Raw genomic sequence first — 13,574 nt, 5'->3', positions numbered from 1 at the left:
GACCAAAAGCTCTAATGACGGGTCATCATCTAAGACTTGCGTAAGGAACACTTGCCCTGTTTCCTGACGAACCTTAACCTAAACTGGTGATGAATCAAAACAAATCCGAAAAGTTAGTAAAGAAATTGGATATCCTTTACAGACGATATTCGTCACAGTCTTGTTGCCACTTTGCATAAAATAACAATCGTGTGCCACACTTTGAACTAGAGTGTAAACCCGACAAATTGATACTGAAAATCAAATATGACAAACATACAGTTGAGAGACAGGAAGAACGATAAAGCCTTGTATATGGTGAGGCAGTTTGTAGTGTGCAACCAGACTGTAAGTATACTGGTAGCAGTATGTTCGTGAGTACTTACGTAAGGCTGGTACAGCAACTCACTGACGGAGGCACGACAATCCTCCCTGTGTTAGCTGTCAGAGAGAAACAAAATTGTTCAGATACGTTCAACCTTCCGATTTCCGATTTTCTTATACAAATATAACGAAGCAATACCACAATGAAAATAGGATATAAAATCTAAGCACTTTCATGTGCTTACACATCTTCAGAGGAATAACTATTCTCCAGACGATATAAGCACATAAAAGCGCACAGGTTTTATTGCCTATTTTCACTGGTATTTTTTTAAATTTACCATCTCAGTTTTATAATTCAACATGGAGACATTGCAGAGAGTACCTGAGAGTACCTGAGAGTACTTACCTGCTCCAAACAAGCTGGGAATATCTGGAGTGAAAGAAAAAGGTAAACTTCTTAGTCTGTCATTGTATAAAACGCTGTCAACAACTCATTAATGCAATCATACAATATCACATGTTATTACTGGTTAGAATTAAGATCAGCAAATAAACTATCACAATATATATACTGCAGAATACCAGTTGAATTATACATTCATATCCAGTGCAGAAAACTGACACATTTCATAGACTAAATGAAGCTAAACTTTTCGGAATCCAATTTGTCTTTAGTTCAAAATTTACACAAATAATAAAATGACGTAAATTGCTCAGTACAACTTAAAGAATTTTTATTAATACCAATGTAAAAATATTTTAAGCATTTCTAAACAATGTAAATGTTGCAATATTAAAAATATATTTCAGAAATCAGTGATCCTTATACATTACCTAACAGAAAATACACATTTGGTAAAGTAAAATAAGATATAAACCGATTTTTATTATTTTTAACCTCTGTTCTCAAGTTCTGTGTAGACTCGAAAAATATAATGACGAGAGCATTTATTCAATATTTTAGTCATGGAATTCAAGAAGTGATCCCAAATATTTGAACGTGTCTTTAAAAGTTCAACTATGAGCCAGTTACTAAGTAATTGTGCAATCTTTTGTCTTTTTTTTGATAAAAACGGGTGTGTATTATTAAGCAATTTACACTGCATCATAGCTTGAGTAATATCTATATAAAAAAAAAGACTGAATTAGGTTCCAAAAACTTTACCTACATTTAGTGTTTTTTAAGTGTGTAAGACGTAAACAATGGCTTGTAATCATAATTCGACTCCTATTTATATTCTCTTGTATTTTTGGGTGGTTACTCAAAATTAATGTTATTTATTATTGTATTACTCAGCAGTTCATTTTTAAGGGGGGCTCCTTGTTGTGGTGAAGAGGCTATTGGTCTGAAGAACTGGACTTTTTGGTCTTCCTCAGACCGAGCCTAATTACCCCCCAGTCCTCCTTTCTCTATCCCGTCCTCCCATCCCCCGTTTTTCCTTTCCTTCCCCCTCCCAAAACTCCTAGTTTCCCCATCCCATTTGTAGCCTCTGGGGTCCTCCCCTCTGGCATTACGATTTCTAGGTAGGGGGAAGTATGCTGGAGTTCATTCCACTCCATGAGGTTCCTCAGGTGTGATGTAGTTTGTCATGGAATCTGGATTGTCTGGAGGCGCCCTGCTCCCTTTCCTGATTTCTAGGAAGTGGGCAGGGTGTCCTGCAGATGACAGGTGTATCTCCAGAGGCTGCCTGTCGATTCTGGGAGGTAACAGCCGAAGGAGGTATGCTTTGTGGCAGATTTCCATCAGCTCTCTCTCTTCTCCACCGAGGTGGCTCAGTAGATGTGAGGTTGCTATCCCGAAATGCTGGATTACTGGCATGAAGGGAAGGGTATGGCACGTGTTCAATGCTGCATCTGCAATACTGGCAGGCTCGAGGATATCTCGAATTAGGGGGAAACTTACAGCCCTTTCATGCCTTCTCAGCTGTCCCTCTTTTTTTTCTTAGCTTTCTTTCCTTTTTTAAAATAATAAGTACCACTATCATGGAGACTTCATTCCATGATAATCCTCCTCCCAGGCCTCTTTCTGTTCCTGCATCCTGTTCTAATCCAGCTTCATTACTGGACCATTCTCTAGACTCTTTCCATACTCCTGTACTTCCAGTGATGCTTTGTCACCTGCTCCAGGTGCTGGGGCTCCGCTCATTTCTATTACTGCCTCTATTTCTTGCATGCCTTTAACTATGTGTCTGGCTTCCCCGAATATGGTGCGACAGTTTTTGGATCGCCTACCTACCTCAGGTCGGGCCGCCCGCACTACTATGCCTAAATGTTCCAGAGCATTTTCTGAGACGGTTCTTCAGTGGCTGCTAATTCCACCAGGAAAGGACCTATGTGACACCCACTTCCTTTACGCACCATGTTTACAAGTATGCAGTGGACTAAATTCTTTTCCCTACAACCGACATCTCCAACTGAATATCTTTCTGACCATAGTATTGGTAAAGCTCTTTTTATGACACGTTGGCCAAAATGTATCCTTTCATGCTCTTCGAAGCTGTGTGCACATTGTTACAGTCCAGAATGCAGAACAAGTTCATGCTCTTTCCCATCATACTTCAATTGACAACATTCCAATCACAGTTCACAAGCACGCTTCTCTCAATTCTTGCAGTGGTATGGTGGTTCTACTACGTACCATTGTACAGAATGATTTTTCTATCTTGCAATGATATTTTGGAGCAATTAGCCCTTTAGGATCTTCCAGTTCTAAAAGTGGATACATATCCTTTGCAGCTCGTGGGCGGAGGCACTTTCCCAGTAATATCGCTTGCTTAACCTTTGATTTCTGTGAACGCCCGTCCTCCGTTTATATTGCGGGCAGTCGCCTAGAAGTCTGTAAAGTGGTCCCTACTCCCCAACAGTGTCGAAATTGCTAAATACAACATGCTAAATACTGTACATATGCTAAATACTGCAGATATGCAGTGGAATTCCTGATCTGTGATGCCATAGATCATGCTGATACATCATGCAGTCTTCCCCCCACTTGTCTCAATTGCCATGAAACTCTTCCTTGTTTTTCCTGCTGATGTCAGGTCTGTCGTAATGAACGAGAAATCCGTTGTCTTAAGGAGAGTGAAGGACTTATGCTATGGCTGTCTCTTGGCTTTGTCTTCAGGGGGAATCTTCCTTGTGTCCCTTTTTCTCGAGTAGCTAGGAGACTTCCAACTATGACGGTCTCCCAGCCAACCAGCTCCTCCAGTTTCGTGTCTTCTGGGGTTACCCCCATCTCTAATTCTTTTGTGGTCTTACCCTTTGAAACACCCACCTCCTTACCTATTCCAACCATTACTTCTTGTCCACTAGTTTCTCAGTCTACAAGGCCTTGCACGCCTACATCTTCTTCGTGCTTATCACCTGCGAAGTTGAACCTGCCTCATAAGCCCAAGTCTCTTCGCATTCCTCTGGTGCTTACAATTCACCAAAAGTTTTCCTTTTCGGCCTTGGTGCCTGGTTCTCACCCCATTTGTAACTCTCACATGAGGGTGGAGGGTCACCCCCCTCCCTCATGTAGTCCCCTTTTCTCTTGTTTCCTGCCACACTTTCCGTTGCCTCCACACATTGGCTTCACTGACCCTAATAGCCCATAGATTTTATAACTTCTTATTGTTGCCATACCTGTCTTTGTGAATAATGGCTTATTTACAATGGAGTATTTGTGGCCTCAGGGGTAATTGGGGAGAGTTCCAGGTGTTGCTCTCCCAGTTTTCCCCAAAATTCATTCAGCTGTTATTCGTCCCATTTTGGGCTATTTGCTGTTGATTTCTTCTCGTCCCTTTCCTGATGAATCATTTAATAAGAGTGTGCTTCTTGTGCATGTTGGTATACCATATCAGGTCTTTGTTCGTTCTCTGCTGCATTATACTGCACTGTGTATTAGTTTGCACAGATGTTATACAGTCTGCTTTCTATATGTTTCCCCTCCCTGTGCATTCTGTATCTCAGATATTGCATTCTTGATCACTTCTCTACCACCACCTATCTTGTTAGGTGATTTTAACACTTATCATCATCTTTGGGGAGGGTCCCACTGTGACTCATGTTGTGTGTTGAGTCGACGTGGTCAGTCCATCAATCTTGAATAGAATACTATTCAAGATTGATTGACTGACTACATCGACTCAAGGTTGAGGGACTGATTACCTCATTCTCTTCCTGTTCTTCAAGTTTATCCTTTGTATGGACTGATGAAGCCACTGTGTGGCGAAACGTTTCCTCAATGAAGATACCCAAGAGTTGCACATGTGTCTAATTTAACAACGTGTCGGTTCTTTGAACCATTCATCTACAATGGAGATTCTTCTCACTTCTCATCCACTTCATGTTTTAAATATGGGTGCTCCCACCTATTTTAACTCTCACACTCAGTCTCTTGCATTGATTTATCTATCTGCTCCTCGTAGCTCCCATTGCAATTTGATCGAGCGAACTGGAACTTATACTCTCATCTTACCGCCTTTTGCAGGAACTCTCCTTCATCCTCTATTGATGAACTAGTGCACCAGTTTTCGAGATTAGTTTTGACTGCAGCATCACGTTTTGTTCCTCAAACCTCAGGCAGGCATTCTCAGACATGTGTGCCTTGGTGGTCTCCTGCATGTTCCCGTATAGTGCGTTTAAAACATGCTGCGTGGGGCAGTTATCGATAAAATCAGACCTCAGATCGTCTTTTGAATTTTAAGAGGGCAACGGTAGTTGCTTGCCACATCATACACGTCACTAATTGCACTTGTTGGCAAGACTGTTTACCATTACCTCGACTTCCCTTGTGTGTGCGGTTTGGAAGAAGGTATGGAAGTTGTGTGGCAAGTACACTCTGGACCTAGCTCCCGTTTTGCAAGTTGCTGGTGTTAGTGTTGCAGAACCTCTTTAAGTTGCCACAGAAATCAGGAACTATCTTGTCTGTCTCTCCCAAGGGCTTCACCTTTGTCCCTCATTTCTTGCATTTAAGTCTATCAAGGAGCAACTGCCTTTGGAATTGGGCTGTATAACGTACCTTTCACTCTCCTAGAGCTAGAGTCCATGTTTTCCACTTGCCAGTCATCGGCAGCTGGGCCTGATGATATTCATATCAGTGTGCTATAACATCTGCATTCTACAGCCCTTACAGTCCTTTTGCATTTTTTCAATCTTATTTGGACATGAAGGGTTCTTCCTCAACAATGGAAATCTGCAATTGTACTACCGTTTTGCAAACCAGGCACCTCTCATTATCATCCCATTGCTCTGACTAGTGTAGTCTATAAGGTGATGGAACCATTGGTGAATAGACACCTGATATAGCATTTGGAGACTCATAATAGTCTTTCCCCTCGCCAGTATGGCTTTCTAAATGGCTGTTCTACTTTGGAGCCCTTGCTCCACTTAGATTCATACGTACAAAATGCCTTTGCTAACAAACACTCCATCCTAGCAGTCTTTTTTGAGCTTGAGAAGGCATATGACACCACTTGGAGGTATAACATTTAAGCTCAAGCCCATTCCTTAATTCCTCTTCGGTAATCTACCAATTTTTCTTTCTTATCTGACAAATATTTTCATGTCCATGTTGGCGCCTCACTTTCCAGACTTTGTTCAGGCCGAGGGTGTCCCACAAGGTTGTTTCTTTAGCACTACCCTTTTTCCCTTGGCTATAAATGATCTACCTTCTGCTCTTTCATTGCATATTTGGTCATCAATATGTGGATGACTTCACTATAGCTTATGCAGATGTTGACTGTCACCTGGTAGCAGCCTCCCTTCAGGATGCAATTGACTGAGTTTCCCCATTGAACCACTTCTCATACATTTAAAAATTCTAGTACGAAAACCCATTTCATTACCTTCACTAGACATCCTCTTGTCCATTGTATTTAACTGCTCACATATTCCAGAATGTGATACGGTTAAGTTTCTTGGTCTTCTCTTCGATCGCTGGTTGACATGAAAACCTCTTATTTCCTCTCTGAAGGCAGCTTGTCATGGTCGGCTGAATCTCCTTAAAATTCTTGCGCATTGTTCAAGGGAAGCAGATCGTTAGACTCTCGTCTGTTTGCATTTCACCCTAGTCATGTCCAAGCTGGATTATGGCAACTATGCCTATTCTGCAGCTTCTCCTACCACTCTTTCTAAGTTAGATCCCGTTGATAAATTAGACACATATGCAACTCTTGGGTATCTTTATTGAGGAAACGTTTCGCCACACAGTGGCTTCATCAGTCCATACGTAGGAGAAACTTGAAGAACAGGAGGACAATGAGGTAATCAGTCCCTCAACCTTGAGTCGATGTGTTCAGTCCATCAATCTTGAATAGAATACGGCATATCAGCGGAAAAGCAGCTTATAAACCGTATGGTAGGAGAGGTGCGGCAGTCATAGGTCGTGTCACATTTGTTCAATGTGGAAGTAGGTCGTGTCCAAGAATTAGGCAAGCGAAGAATTCCTAAGTATTAAGATCCCAAGAAGTTGCAGTGTCTGACAGATTTGTAGATGAATGGTTCAGAGAACCGACATGTTGATAAATTAGACACATGTGCAACTCTTGGGTATCTTTATTGAGGAAACGTTTCGCCACTCAGTGGCTTCATCAGTCCATACGTAGGAAAAACTTGAAGAACAGGAGGAGAATGAGGTAATCAGTCCCTCAACCTTGAGTCGATGTGTTCAGTCCATCAATCTTGAATAGAATACGGCATATCAGCGGAGAAGCAGCTTATAAACGTTTCCTCAATAAAGATACCCAAGAGTTGCACATGTGTCTAATTTATCAACATGTCGGTTCTCTGAACCATTCATCTACAAATCTGTCAGACACTGCAACTTCTTGGGATCTTAATACTTAGGAATTCTTCGCTTGCCTAATTCTTGGGCACGACTTACTTCCACATTGAACAAATGTGAGACGACCTATGACTGCTGCACCTCTCCTGCCATACGGTTTATAAGCTGCTTCTCCGCTGATATGCCGTATTCTATTCAAGATTGATGGACTGAACACATCGACTCAAGGTTGAGGGACTGATTACCTCATTCTCCTCCTGTTCTTCAAGTTTCTCCTACGTATGGACTGATGAAGCCACTGTGTGGCGAAACGTTTCCTCAACAAAGATACCCAAGAGTTGCACATGTGTCTAATTTATCAACACGTCGGTTCTCTGAACCATTCATCTACAAGTTAGATCCCGTTCATGATTGGGGTCTACAATTATGCCTTGGTGCCTTTCATTCGTCCCCTGTTGAAAGCCTCTGTGCTGAGGCGAATGTTCCTTCCTTAGCTGATCGTGGTGATGCTCACCGCCTTTGTTGCTTTGTCTGCTCTCATGTCCATGTTCTGTCTACATATAGGTTGGTCTCAGACGTTAAGAGAAACCCATTCATTGCTTGACGTCCCTGCTTACTCCAACCGTTTTGTCTTTACTCCGGTCTTCTCTCCAGTTGCCTCCCTTGTATGTTCATTTAGCATCTTCCTTTTCCCTTCCCCCATGGGAGGTTCTCTTGGTTCGTGTCCATTCTTCCCTACTGCTGTGCGCCAAAGCTCTCCTACCTAGGACTGCTTTTCGCTCTCTTTCTTAATAACTCTCGGTCGCATGCTCATGCCTTTCCTGTTTATACAAATGATTCTAAATCTTCTGACAGTGTTGGGTTGACGGTGGTGTTCCCTGACGGTGTTGTCAGAGGTCATTTGTTAGACCCAACATTAAACAATTTAACAAGACTGTGTGGGGGTAGCACAGACATATTTATCTGAAAACTATGCTTTAGTAATAAATAAATATACATCACTGTTTTTAAATTAAAATGTGTTTTATATAAGGAAGGAAATGGCAATATTGAAGGTCATACAATAACCTGGCTCACTGGTGACAAAACCAACCATTACAATATTATAATTGTATACTGAAAGAATGAAAAAGCACAACAGAAAAATATCCTGCACGTAGGAAAATGAATGGTGTGACTACGTTTTGGACCAAAACGTCATCATAATTTTGTCTCCTTTGTGCAGGTTGTGTGTTATTGTTTACCTCAAGGAACAGCAGCTAAGAGAAGATGTGGCCTTGACACTGATGCAAATAGTTATCTTTATTTCTTCAAGTATCTGTACAAGGTTTACAGTCCTAGCTGACATCAATGATATACTACTGTATAGAAAGCCCCTTGTTAGGCAGAGTTTGTTGGGTAAACTAGGTCAGATTTGTCACAGGATGCGACACACACCAGTTGACTAACACCCAGGTACTCTATTTACTGATAGGTGGACATCAACAGCAAGTGCCTCAAGGAAACACATCCTAATATTTCTAGCCATACTGGGGATCGACCCCCGAACCTCAGTGTATGAGTTGAGTGCGCTAGTAGTCCAGCTACGGGAACAACCCCTTTTCCCTTTGGAACGGATTTACCACTTACTCCTGACAGGAAACTAGAAGCGAGGGGAAACTTACCAAAGAAACTGTTGGTGGTGGTAGTAGGCACATTTTGTGACATGTTGCTCCATCTGCGTGGAGTCTCGCTGGCCTTCGTGGTGGTAGCTTGTGTGGTGGTGGTTGTTGTGGTAGTTGTGGTGGTAGTGATGATGGGTAAGTCTGGTGAAGCAACATAAAGAGTTTAGTTCTCTCAGATTAACAGAGGACACTAATTGCATAATTATTTTTGCACCATTATTAGTGGTATTACAATTATTTTTAATAATGATAATAAAATACAATAAATTATTATTATATCTTTTGATATATGACTTACAGTAACAGTTTGATTTTTTTCCTAGCCGTTATTGAGTATTCCTGAGAAAAAATTGAGAATGCCTCTTCTGATCAGCTTCAAACTATCACTGTTGTGTCTTTCACTAATATCTCTCGTTGGAAACTGCGTACAGGAGAGATGAAAAGCTAATCACCAGCTTAGTGCCAGTGGCTACAAAGTAAATGCTTAACCTAGCTCGGTGCTAGTCTTGTCTGGTCTGGCTTGGTGTTGATAGTAGTGAATAGTTTGTCCCAAAGTTCTTAGGATCAAGCCTTCTCTTGCCAGAGATAAAGGTGACATATGTTGCTTGTTCTAATTATATATACATATATATATATATATATATATATATATATATATATATATATATATAGTCAGTAACAATACTGCGAATGGCCAAGGACTAACCCATGCTGCTTTTGCCTACCTCATGGTGGGCGAAAACTCATGACACCCTAATCCACTGGACCAAACAATCCTTAAGAGTAGTGCATCCAGCGGAACTGAATGTTGTACTCGCTACCCAAGGACACACGTTGGTGTGGATGACTCTAGGCTAATTTCATTCTAGTCCCTGTTTGGTGTACTAGTACAACGAGCAGTATTTTATATTATTAGCCTAGAGTCATCCACACCATCGTATGTCCTTGGGTAGTGAGTACAACATTCAGTTCCGCTGGATGCACTACTCATAAGGATTTTGTGGTCCAGTGGATTAGGGCATCATGAGTTTTCACCCACCATAAGGTAGGCCAAAGCAGCATGGGATCGAGTCCTTGGCTAGTCACAGTGTTATTATTGATATATATATAGTATATATATGCAGTGGTACCTTGACTTACAAGTGCCCCAGCTTCAGAGTTTTCTGATTTACGAGCCGTCACTAGGTCGATTTTTTGCTTTGAGTTAAGAGCCAAAATCCGAGTTAGAGTTACGAGCAAGTTTCAGATATGCTGGAACTCACAGGAGGTACTGAGGAAATATAAAAAATCTTGAAAATAACCAATGTGTAACATCCTTTCAATTTTGATACCACTGGTAATGTCATCCTTCTAGAATGTTTTATAACATATGCCCTAAGCAAAGAAAAACAATTCTGGAACATGTAATACATGTTCGGCATCTGTCTCACAGATGCACATAAATACAGATATACATAGTGTAATCTTTTACACTAAGCTTCATTATTCATATCTATACACAAATAACCCGCACATAAAAGAGAAGCTTACGACAACGTTTCGGTCCGACTTGGACCATTGACAAAGTCACACTAACAGAGGTGGAGCAGGACGGCTATATATAGGCAGGAAGAGGTGGTAGTAGAAGTAGTAGATGCCTTCCTCTCCCACTACATTGTAAAATGCTCCAAACTTCAGAACACCCTTGACTTAACCTGAATCCTCACTTTTTCTTTTTCTTTTTCTTCTTCCTCTTCCCCTTTCCTCTCTCCTTTTCTCCTCTGGGTTGTCTTTCTCTCTCCTGTCTCGTGTTTCTGTTCCTTCTTCATTTATTTTATTTCACCACTTCCCCTTTCACGCACCTCTGTGCGCTTGCTCTCCCTCTGTGGGCATCTAGCTCTCTTGCAGTGCTCCCCTTCCTTTGTATTTGACTGGCTCGTCTTCCTTATTTCCCACTTCTTCCGCTACCACTCTACTACCTCTTCTTCTTCTACTACAACTACTGTTGAAATTAAGACACATATGCGGCGTCTGGTTGTCTTTGTTGTGGACGTTTCGCCATCCAGTGGCTGGCTGGATGGCGAAACGTCTACGATGGGGATGCCCGGGTGTTGTGCATGTGTCTCAATTTCATCATGTCGGTATTATATACAATTCTTGTACTACTACTACTACTACCACCTCTTCCTGCCTATATATAGCCGTCCTGCTCCACCTCTGTTAGTGTGACTTTGTCAATGGTCCAAGTCGGACCGAAACGTTGTCGTAAGCTTCTCTCTTTTATGTGCTGGTTATTTGTGTATTGTTCCAGTCACGGTATTGTGCCTTTTTGTTATTCATATCTATGTCCTGTCATAGTATGTAATACAGTGAAGTTATTGAGCCTGCTCTCACAGTAATACTAGTTAATGATGTGAACCCTCTTCAAGGGAGGCCTCCTTGGTGTCCTTCCTCAGACAGAACCTAATTACCCCCCAATCCCCTGTTCCCAATCCCATTCTCCCCATCCCCCCTTTCCCTTTCCTCCTCCACCTCCCCATCCCTCCCCTATCTCCTTCCTATTTTCAGCCTTTGGAATTCTTCCTACAGGTACCCTAGTTCCTAGGTAGGGGGAAGGGTACCATGGTCCATCCATTTCTGTTGAGGTGTGTGGCTCTGTAGTTTGCCGTGGAATCTGGATCACCTGGGGATGTCCTGCTCTGGTCTCCTGGGGGGGGGGTGGCTTTGGGTGTCTTTCGGGTGATGAGTGTATCTCTGGAAGTTGCCTTTCAGATTGCATGGGGGGTGTCCGAAGGCGATAAGCTTTGTAGCGGATATCTGTCCGCCCTCTCTTTCGTCCACCGAGGTCGCTCGGTAGATGCAGGGTTGCTATCCCAGATTGCTGGTTTACTGGCATGAAGGCATTGGTTTCATGCTGCATCTGTACTACTTGGGGTGCTGGGGTCCTCTTGGGCATGGAGGGGGATTTACGGCCATGTCATTCCTCCTAGGAGCTATCATTCGATATTCTCCCCCTTGCCTTTTCTTTTTTTTTCTAAAAAAAAAGTGGCATAACAATGGAGTCCCAAATCCTTGATACAGCTCCCCCTGGGCCCCTTTCTGCTATAATATAAACCACTCTTTGTACATTTCTAATGCCCCTGTACCTTCTGCTGGTGCCATTTCGTTACCCACTCCAGGTACTGGGGTTCTGCCTGACTCCTTTGATACATCTGACCTTTGCACTTTTTTTGACCTTGCTTCTGGATTGTCCCTTAACGGTGCGGTGATTTTCGAATTGCCTGCCCATCCCAAGGTGGACTGGCTCTGGTCCCACACCTAAAGTCCAAGACCATTACATGATGATACTCTTTCACTTCCTTCTCATTCTGCCCAGGAAAGTCCAGCATGACACGCCCTCCCCTTACATGCTATCTTTCAAAATACACAATGGACTAAGTTTTTTACTCTGTGCCCAACTTCTCCTGACTATCTTTCCAATCACAGGATTGGCAAGGCACTCCTACGCCATTTTGGTAGAGCTGCATGTATACCCTTTCATGCTCTGATGAGCAATACATGCAAAGTTACAGTCCAGAATGCTAACCAAGCTCACTCTCTTGCTCTCCGTACAACCATTGATGCTATTCCTGTAACTGTTGAAAAACATCATTCTCTAAATTCTTGTAGTGGTACTGTCATTCTACCTCATATCATTGCCCAACAGAATTTCCCGACTTGTGGAAATGACATTCTGGAACAATCGTCAGACACTGATGTCCTCCCTGCCCACAGGCGGAGACCATACCCTTGCAATGTAGTTCACTTAACTTTCGATTGCTGTGAGCTTCCGTCCTCGGTTTATATTGCGGGACATTGTTTACAAGTTCGCAGTGTGATCCCTATACACAACAGTGTAGAAATTGCTGATGTTTTAGTCATCTAGCAAAATATTGCGGGTCCATGGCCGAATGCCCAGTCTGTTCCACCAACGACCATACAAATACGTCTTGTAGTCTACCTCCCTTTTGCCTTGTCATTAGGCTCACCCATCTTACTCTTGCCATTGCCAATTTTACTTAAATGAGAGAGAAATCCGTTGTCTCAAAGAGGCAGAAGGCTTCCCATATGCTATGGCAGTTTCATCTATGCCTCCAGGGGAGACTTCTGTTTTTCTTATTCTCGAGTTACTAAACGTCCCCCCACCTCTGGGGTCTCAACTTCCACAACCTCCTCTGTGGTCACACCTCCCATAGACACCTCTGTCCCTAATTCCTTTGTTGTCCTGGACTCAGAGTTCCCTACCTCGACACCTCATTCTGTTCTCACCTCTTCCTCTTCTCACCTATGGTTATGCCATATCTCTAGCAAGCAAAGAACAGACGCACTGCTGTGCGGTCAGCGGTACATGACCTCACAGTTTCATACAGGGGTGTTCTATTCACATACTATTTTGCTGTAACTGCTGCCCACCTTTGCACCCATTGGCAACAACGTTGGTCTTATCTGATCCATAGTATAGGTTTTAGGTTATGTTCTTGTCATCAGTGGGGAGACTACACTCACCCGTCATCGCATCTGCCACACTCGTCTTACTCACGGGTATCTCATGGAGAGGCGCCTTGTTCTACTCTGAGAATTGTAAGGTTCCAATTTGTTAGCCACATTCTGTGGCTAACAGAAACTGGAACAGAATTTACCTCAAACGTCACCACTCTAATGTCCTTACTTTACCTTCCCTTCTTGCTGATGGGCCCTCCTTTAACCCAGACTCATTGACTTTTTGACAGCAACTGATTTGCTACACAAACCACTACTATCCACTGCCTCGCTGCACTCCATGACCTAATAATAATGCCTCTCCCTCTTGCTACCCAATACCA

At 42.6% G+C, this 13,574-nt stretch overlaps 1 long non-coding RNA gene across 1 annotated transcript in view; it reads right to left on the bottom strand.

Moving 5' to 3' along the window:
- Positions 1–9,008, bottom strand: part of LOC128698119 (uncharacterized) — a 33,394-nt gene extending 24,386 nt beyond the window's left edge. The window contains exons 1-3 of the long non-coding RNA XR_011393609.1: positions 8,734–9,008; positions 713–736; positions 366–420 (exon numbers count right to left, since the gene is read on the bottom strand). This is a non-coding gene — a long non-coding RNA (uncharacterized lncRNA). The remainder of the gene's footprint in view (positions 1–365; positions 421–712; positions 737–8,733) is intronic.
- Between the last annotated feature and the right edge of the window lie 4,566 nt (positions 9,009–13,574).

The sequence above is a fragment of the Cherax quadricarinatus genome, chromosome 58 (genome assembly GCF_038502225.1).
Source record: "Cherax quadricarinatus isolate ZL_2023a chromosome 58, ASM3850222v1, whole genome shotgun sequence".
Lineage (NCBI taxonomy): Eukaryota > Metazoa > Arthropoda > Malacostraca > Decapoda > Parastacidae > Cherax > Cherax quadricarinatus.
The sequence above is the reverse complement of the archived record's forward strand: the minus strand, read 5'-3'. Positions and strand labels throughout refer to the sequence as shown.